The sequence below is a fragment of the Bombus vancouverensis genome, chromosome 9, assembly GCF_051014615.1.
Source record: "Bombus vancouverensis nearcticus chromosome 9, iyBomVanc1_principal, whole genome shotgun sequence".
NCBI lineage: Eukaryota > Metazoa > Arthropoda > Insecta > Hymenoptera > Apidae > Bombus > Bombus vancouverensis.
Genome location: NC_134919.1, coordinates 200,984 through 209,694, shown reverse-complemented (window position 1 = coordinate 209,694; position 8,711 = coordinate 200,984).

Here is an 8,711-nt window from a genome sequence, read left to right as displayed (position 1 = left end):
GGCCGTAACTTCCTTCCCGTTGGAGATATTTCGACGATTAAGCGCTCGTTGAACTCCATTTCACAGTGCTAATGCAATGCACAACCATTTAAGCGTCGAAACGAGCGAAATATCTCGCAAATCGCGAAAATTTCGATTTTTTGGACGATAAATGGCCGTAACTTCCTTCCCGTTGGAGATATTTCGACGTTTAAGCGCTCGTTGAACTCCATTTCACAGTGCTAATGCAATGCACAACCATTTAAGCGTCGAAACGAGCGAAATATCTCGCAAATCGCGAAAATTTCGATTTTTTGGACGATAAATGGCCGTAACTTCCTCCCCGTTGGTGATATTTCGACGTTTAAGCGCTCGTTGAACTCCATTTCACAGTGCTAATGCAATGCACAACCATTTACGCGTCGAAACGAGCGAAATATCTCGCAAATCGCGAAAATTTCGATTTTTTGGACGATAAATGGCCGTAACTTCCTTCCCGTTGGAGATATTTCGACGTTTAAGCGCTCGTTGAACTCCATTTCACAGTGCTAATGCAATGCACAACCATTTAAGCGTCGAAACGAGCGAAATATCTCGCAAATCGCGAAAATTTCGATTTTTCGGACGATAAATTGCCGTAACTTCCTTCCCGTTGGAGATATTTCGACGTTTAAGCGCTCGTTGAACTCCATTTCACAGTGCTAATGCAATGCACAACCATTTAAGCGTCGAAACGAGCGAAATATCTCGCAAATCGCGAAAATTTCGATTTTTTGGACGATAAATGGCCGTAACTTCCTTCCCGTTGGAGATATTTCGACGTTTAAGCGCTCGTTGAACTCCATTTCACAGCGCTAATGCAATGCACAACCATTTAAGCGTCGAAACGAGAGAAATATCTCGCAAATCGCGAAAATTTCGATTTTTTGGACGATAAATGGCCGTAACTTCCTTCCCGTTGGAGATATTTCGACGTTTAAGCGCTCGTTGAACTCCATTTCACAGTGCTAATGCAATGCACATCCATTTAAGCGTCGAAACGAGCGAAATATCTCGCAAATCGCGAAAATTTCGATTTTTTGGACGATAAATGGCCGTAACTTCCTTCCCGTTGGAGATATTTCGACGTTTAAGCGCTCGTTGAACTCCATTTCACAGTGCTAATGCAATGCACAACCATTTAAGCGTCGAAACGAGCGAAATATCTCGCAAATCGCGAAAATTTCGATTTTTTGGACGATAAATGGCCGTAACTTCCTTCCCGTTGGAGATATTTCGACGTTTAAGCGCTCGTTGAACTCCATTTCACAGCGCTAATGCAATGCGCAACCATTTAAGCGTCGAAACGAGCGAAATATCTCGCAAATCGCGAAAATTTCGATTTTTTGGACGATAAATGGCCGTAACTTCCTTCCCGTTGGAGATATTTCGACGTTTAAGCGCTCGTTGAACTCCATTTCACAGTGCTAATGCAATGCACAACCATTTAAGCGTCGAAACGAGCGAAATATCTCGCAAATCGCGAAAATTTCGATTTTTTGGAAGATAAATGGCCGTAACTTCCTTCCCGTTGGAGATATTTCGACGTTTAAGCGCTCGTTGAACTCCATTTCACAGTGCTAATGCAATGCACAACCATTTAAGCGTCGAAACGAGCGAAATATCTCGCAAATCGCGAAAATTTCGATTTTTTGGACGATAAATGGCCGTAACTTCCTTCCCGTTGGAGATATTTCGACGTTTAAGCGCTCGTTGAACTCCATTTCACAGTGCTAATGCAATGCACAACCATTTAAGCGTCGAAACGAGCGAAATATCTCGCAAATCGCGAAAATTTCGATTTTTTGGACGATAAATGGCCGTAACTTCCTTCCCGTTGGAGATATTTCGACGTTTAAGCGCTCGTTGAACTCCATTTCACAGTGCTAATGCAATGCACAACCATTTAAGCGTCGAAACGAGCGAAATATCTCGCAAATCGCGAAAATTTCGATTTTTTGGACGATAAATGGCCGTAACTTCCTTCCCGTTGGAGATATTTCGACGTTTAAGCGCTCGTTGAACTCCATTTCACAGTGCTAATGCAATGCACAACCATTTAAGCGTCGAAACGAGCGAAATATCTTGCAAATCGCGAAAATTTCGATTTTTTGGACGATAAATGGCCGTAACTTCCTTCCCGTTGGAGATATTTCGACGTTTAAGCGCTCGTTGAACTCCATTTCACAGTGCTAATGCAATGCACAACCATTTAAGCGTCGAAACGAGCGAAATATCTCGCAAATCGCGAAAATTTCGATTTTTTGGACGATAAATGGCCGTAACTTCCTTCCCGTTGGAGATATTTCGACGTTTAAGCGCTCGTTGAACTCCATTTCACAGTGCTAATGCAATGCACAACCATTTAAGCGTCGAAACGAGCGAAATATCTCGCAAATCGCGAAAATTTCGATTTTTTGGACGATAAATGGCCGTAACTTCCTTCCCGTTGGAGATATTTCGACGTTTAAGCGCTCGTTGAACTCCATTTCACAGTGCTAATGCAATGCACAACCATTTAAGCGTCGAAACGAGCGAAATATCTCGCAAATCGCGAAAATTTCGATTTTTTGGACGATAAATGGCCGTAACTTCCTTCCCGTTGGAGATATTTCTACGTTTAAGCGCTCGTTGAACTCCATTTCACAGTGCTAATGCAATGCACAACCATTTAAGCGTCGAAACGAGCGAAATATCTCGCAAATCGCGAAAATTTCGATTTTTTGGACGATAAATGGCCGTAACTTCCTTCCCGTTGGAGGTATTTCGACGTTTAAGCGCTCGTTGAACTCCATTTCACAGTGCTAATGCAATGCACAACCATTTAAGCGTCGAAACGAGCGAAATATCTCGCAAATCGCGAAAATTTCGATTTTTTGGACGATAAATGGCCATAACTTCCTTCCCGTTGGAGGTATTTCGACGTTTAAGCGCTCGTTGAACTCCATTTCACAGTGCTAATGCAATGCACAACCATTTAAGCGTCGAAACGAGCGAAATATCTCGCAAATCGCGAAAATTTCGATTTTTTGGACGATAAATGGCCGTAACTTCCTTCCCGTTGGAGGTATTTCGACGTTTAAGCGCTCGTTGAACTCCATTTCACAGTGCTAATGCAATGCACAACCATTTAAGCGTCGAAACGAGCGAAATATCTCGCAAATCGCGAAAATTTCGATTTTTTGGACGTTAAATGGCCGTAACTTCCTTCCCGTTGGAGATATTTCGACGTTTAAGCGCTCGTTGAACTCCATTTCACAGTGCTAATGCAATGCACAACCATTTAAGCGTCGAAACGAGCGAAATATCTCGCAAATCGCGAAAATTTCGATTTTTTGGACGATAAATGGCCGTAACTTCCTTCCCGTTGGAGATATTTCGACGTTTAAGCGCTCGTTGAACTCAATTTCACAGTGCTAATGCAATGCACAACCATTTAAGCGTCGAAACGAGCGAAATATCTCGCAAATCGCGAAAATTTCGATTTTTTGGACGATAAATGGCCGTAACTTCCTTCCCGTTGGAGATATTTCGACGTTTAAGCGCTCGTTGAACTCCATTTCACAGTGCTAATGCAATGCACAACCATTTAAGCGTCGAAACGAGCGAAAAATCTCGCAAATCGCGAAAATTTCGATTTTTTGGACGATAAATGGCCGCAACTTCCTTCCCGTTGGAGATATTTCGACGTTTAAGCGCTCGTTGAACTCCATTTCACAGTGCTAATGCAACGCACAACCATTTAAGCGTCGAAACGAGCGAAATATCTCGCAAATCGCGAAAATTTCGATTTTTTGGACGTTAAATGGCCGTAACTTCCTTCCCGTTGGAGATATTTCGACGTTTAAGCGCTCGTTGAACTCCATTTCACAGTGCTAATGCAATGCACAACCATTTAAGCGTCGAAACGAGCGAAATATCTCGCAAATCGCGAAAATTTCGATTTTTTGGACGATAAATGGCCGTAACTTCCTTCCCGTTGGAGATATTTCGACGTTTAAGCGCTCGTTGAACTCCATTTCACAGTGCTAATGCAATGCACAACCATTTAAGCGTCGAAACGAGCGAAATATCTCGCAAATCGCGAAAATTTCGATTTTTTGGACGATAAATGGCCGTAACTTCCTTCCCGTTGGAGATATTTCGACGTTTAAGCGCTCGTAGAACTCCATTTCACAGTGCTAATGCAATGCACAACCATTTAAGCGTCGAAACGAGCGAAATATCTCGCAAATCGCGAAAATTTCGATTTTTTGGAAGATAAATGGCCGTAACTTCCTTCCCGTTGGAGATATTTCGACGTTTAAGCGCTCGTTGAACTCCATTTCACAGTGCTAATGCAATGCACAACCATTTAAGCGTCGAAACGAGCGAAATATCTCGCAAATCGCGAAAATTTCGATTTTTTGGACGATAAATGGCCGTAACTTCCTTCCCGTTGGAGATATTTCGACGTTTAAGCGCTCGTTGAACTCCATTTCACAGTGCTAATGCAACGCACAACCATTTAAGCGTCGAAACGAGCGAAATATCTCGCAAATCGCGAAAATTTCGATTTTTTGGACGATAAATGGCCGTAACTTCCTTCCCGTTGGAGATATTTCGACGTTTAAGCGCTCGTTGAACTCCATTTCACAGTGCTAATGCAATGCACAACCATTTAAGCGTCGAAACGAGCGAAATATCCCGCAAATCGCGAAAATTTCGATGTTTTGGACGATAAATGGCCGTAACTTCCTTCCCGTTGGAGATATTTCGACGTTTAAGCGCTCGTTGAACTCCATTTCACAGTGCTAATGCAATGCACAACCATTTAAGCGTCGAAACGAGCGAAATATCTCGCAAATCGCGAAAATTTCGATTTTTTGGACGATAAATGGCCGTAACTTCCTTCCCGTTGGAGATATTTCGACGTTTAAGCGCTCGTTGAACTCAATTTCACAGTGCTAATGCAATGCACAACCATTTAAGCGTCGAAACGAGCGAAATATCTCGCAAATCGCGAAAATTTCGATTTTTTGGACGATAAATGGCCGTAACTTCCTTCCCGTTGGAGATATTTCGACGTTTAAGCGCTCGTTGAACTCCATTTCACAGTGCTAATGCAATGCACAACCATTTAAGCGTCGAAACGAGCGAAATATCTCGCAAATTGCGAAAATTTCGATTTTTTGGACGATAAATGGCCGTAACTTCCTTCCCGTTGGAGATATTTAAACGTTTAAGCGCTCGTTGTACTCCATTTCACAGTGCTAATGCAATGCACAACCATTTAAGCGTCGAAACGAGCGAAATATCTCGCAAATCGCGAAAATTTCGATTTTTTGGACGATAAATGGCCGTAACTTCCTTCCCGTTGGAGATATTTCGACCTTTAAGCGCTCGTTGAACTCCATTTCACAGTGCTAATGCAATGCACAACCATTTAAGCGTCGAAACGAGCGAACTATCTCGCAAATTGCGAAAATTTCGATTTTTTGGTCGATAAATGGCCGTAACTTCCTTCCCGTTGGAGATATTTCGACCTTTAAGCGCTCGTTCAACTCCATTTCACAGTGCTAATGCAATGCACAACCATTTAAGCGTCGAAACGAGCGAAATATCTCGCAAATCGCGAAAATTTCGATTTTTTGGACGAGAAATGGCCGTAACTTCCTTCCCGTTGGAGATATTTCGACGTTTAAGCGCTCGTTGAACTCCATTTCACAGTGCTAATGCAATGCACAACCATTTAAGCGTCGAAACGAGCGAAATATCTCGCAAATCGCGAAAATTTCGATTTTTTGGACGATAAATGGCCGTAACTTCCTTCCCGTTGGAGATATTTCGACGTTTAAGCGCTCGTTGAACTCCATTTCACAGTGCTAATGCAATGCACAACCATTTAAGCGTCGAAACGAGCGAAATATCTCGCAAATCGCGAAAATTTCGATTTTTTGGACGATAAATGGCCGTAACTTCCTTCCCGTTGGAGATATTTCGACGTTTAAGCGCTCGTTGAACTCCATTTCACAGTGCTAATGCAATGCACAACCATTTAAGCGTCGAAACGAGCGAAATATCTCGCAAATCGCGAAAATTTCGATTTTTTGGACGATAAATGGCCGTAACTTCCTTCCCGTTGGAGATATTTCGACGTTTAAGCGCTCGTTGAACTCCATTTCACAGTGCTAATGCAATGCACAACCATTTAAGCGTCGAAACGAGCGAAATATCTCGCAAATCGCGAAAATTTCGATTTTTTGGACGATAAATGGCCGTAACTTCCTTCCCGTTGGAGATATTTCGACGTTTAAGCGCTCGTTGAACTCCATTTCACAGTGCTAATGCAATGCACAACCATTTAAGCGTCGAAACGAGCGAAATATCTCGCAAATTGCGAAAATTTCGATTTTTTGGACGATAAATGGCCGTAACTTCCTTCCCGTTGGAGATATTTAAACGTTTAAGCGCTCGTTGTACTCCATTTCACAGTGCTAATGCAATGCACAACCATTTAAGCGTCGAAACGAGCGAAATATCTCGCAAATCGCGAAAATTTCGATTTTTTGGACGATAAATGGCCGTAACTTCCTTCCCGTTGGAGATATTTCGACCTTTAAGCGCTCGTTGAACTCCATTTCACAGTGCTAATGCAATGCACAACCATTTAAGCGTCGAAACGAGCGAAATATCTCGCAAATCGCGAAAATTTCGATTTTTTGGACGATAAATGGCCGTAACTTCCTTCCCGTTGGAGATATTTCGACGTTTAAGCGCTCGTTGAACTCCATTTCACAGTGCTAATGCAATGCACAACCATTTAAGCGTCGAAACGAGCGAAATATCTCGCAAATCGCGAAAATTTCGATTTTTTGGACGATAAATGGCCGTAACTTCCTTCCCGTTGGAGATATTTCGACGTTTAAGCGCTCGTTGAACTCCATTTCACAGTGCTAATGCAATGCACAACCATTTAAGCGTCGAAACGAGCGAAATATCTCGCAAATCGCGAAAATTTCGATTTTTTGGACGATAAATGGCCGTAACTTCCTTCCCGTTGGAGATATTTCGACGTTTAAGCGCTCGTTGAACTCCATTTCACAGTGCTAATGCAATGCACAACCATTTAAGCGTCGAAACGAGCGAAATATCTCGCAAATTGCGAAAATTTCGATTTTTTGGACGATAAATGGCCGTAACTTCCTTCCCGTTGGAGATATTTAAACGTTTAAGCGCTCGTTGTACTCCATTTCACAGTGCTAATGCAATGCACAACCATTTAAGCGTCGAAACGAGCGAAATATCTCGCAAATCGCGAAAATTTCGATTTTTTGGACGATAAATGGCCGTAACTTCCTTCCCGTTGGAGATATTTCGACCTTTAAGCGCTCGTTGAACTCCATTTCACAGTGCTAATGCAATGCACAACCATTTAAGCGTCGAAACGAGCGAAATATCTCGCAAATCGCGAAAATTTCGATTTTTTGGACGATAAATGGCCGTAACTTCCTTCCCGTTGGAGATATTTCGACGTTTAAGCGCTCGTTGAACTCCATTTCACAGTGCTAATGCAATGCACAACCATTTAAGCGTCGAAACGAGCGAAATATCTCGCAAATCGCGAAAATTTCGATTTTTTGGACGATAAATGGCCGTAACTTCCTTCCCGTTGGAGATATTTCGACGTTTAAGCGCTCGTTGAACTCCATTTCACAGTGCTAATGCAATGCACAACCATTTAAGCGTCGAAACGAGCGAAATATCTCGCAAATCGCGAAAATTTCGATTTTTTGGACGATAAATGGCCGTAACTTCCTTCCCGTTGGAGATATTTCGACGTTTAAGCGCTCGTTGAACTCCATTTCACAGTGCTAATGCAATGCACAACCATTTAAGCGTCGAAACGAGCGAAATATCTCGCAAATCGCGAAAATATCGATTTTTTGGACGATAAATGGCCGTAACTTCCTTCCCGTTGGAGATATTTCGACGTTTAAGCGCTCGTTGTACTCCATTTCACAGTGCTAATGCAATGCACAACCATTTAAGCGTCGAAACGAGCGAAATATCTCGCAAATTGCGAAAATTTCGATTTTTTGGACGATAAATGGCCGTAACTTCCTTCCCATTGGAGATATTTAAACGTTTAAGCGCTCGTTGTACTCCATTTCACAGTGCTAATGCAATGCACAACCATTTAAGCGTCGAAACGAGCGAAATATCTCGCAAATCGCGAAAATTTCGATTTTTTGGACGATAAATGGCCGTAACTTCCTTCCCGTTGGAGATATTTCGACGTTTAAGCGCTCGTTGAACTCCATTTCACAGTGCTAATGCAATGCACAACCATTTAAGCGTCGAAACGAGCGAAATATCCCGCAAATCGCGAAAATTTCGATGTTTTGGACGATAAATGGCCGTAACTTCCTTCCCGTTGGAGATATTTCGACGTTTAAGCGCTCGTTGAACTCCATTTCACAGTGCTAATGCAATGCACAACCATTTAAGCGTCGAAACGAGCGAAATATCTCGCAAATCGCGAAAATTTCGATTTTTTGGACGATAAATGGCCGTAACTTCCTTCCCGTTGGAGATATTTCGACGTTTAAGCGCTCGTTGAACTCAATTTCACAGTGCTAATGCAATGCACAACCATTTAAGCGTCGAAACGAGCGAAATATCTCGCAAATCGCGAAAATTTCGATTTTTTG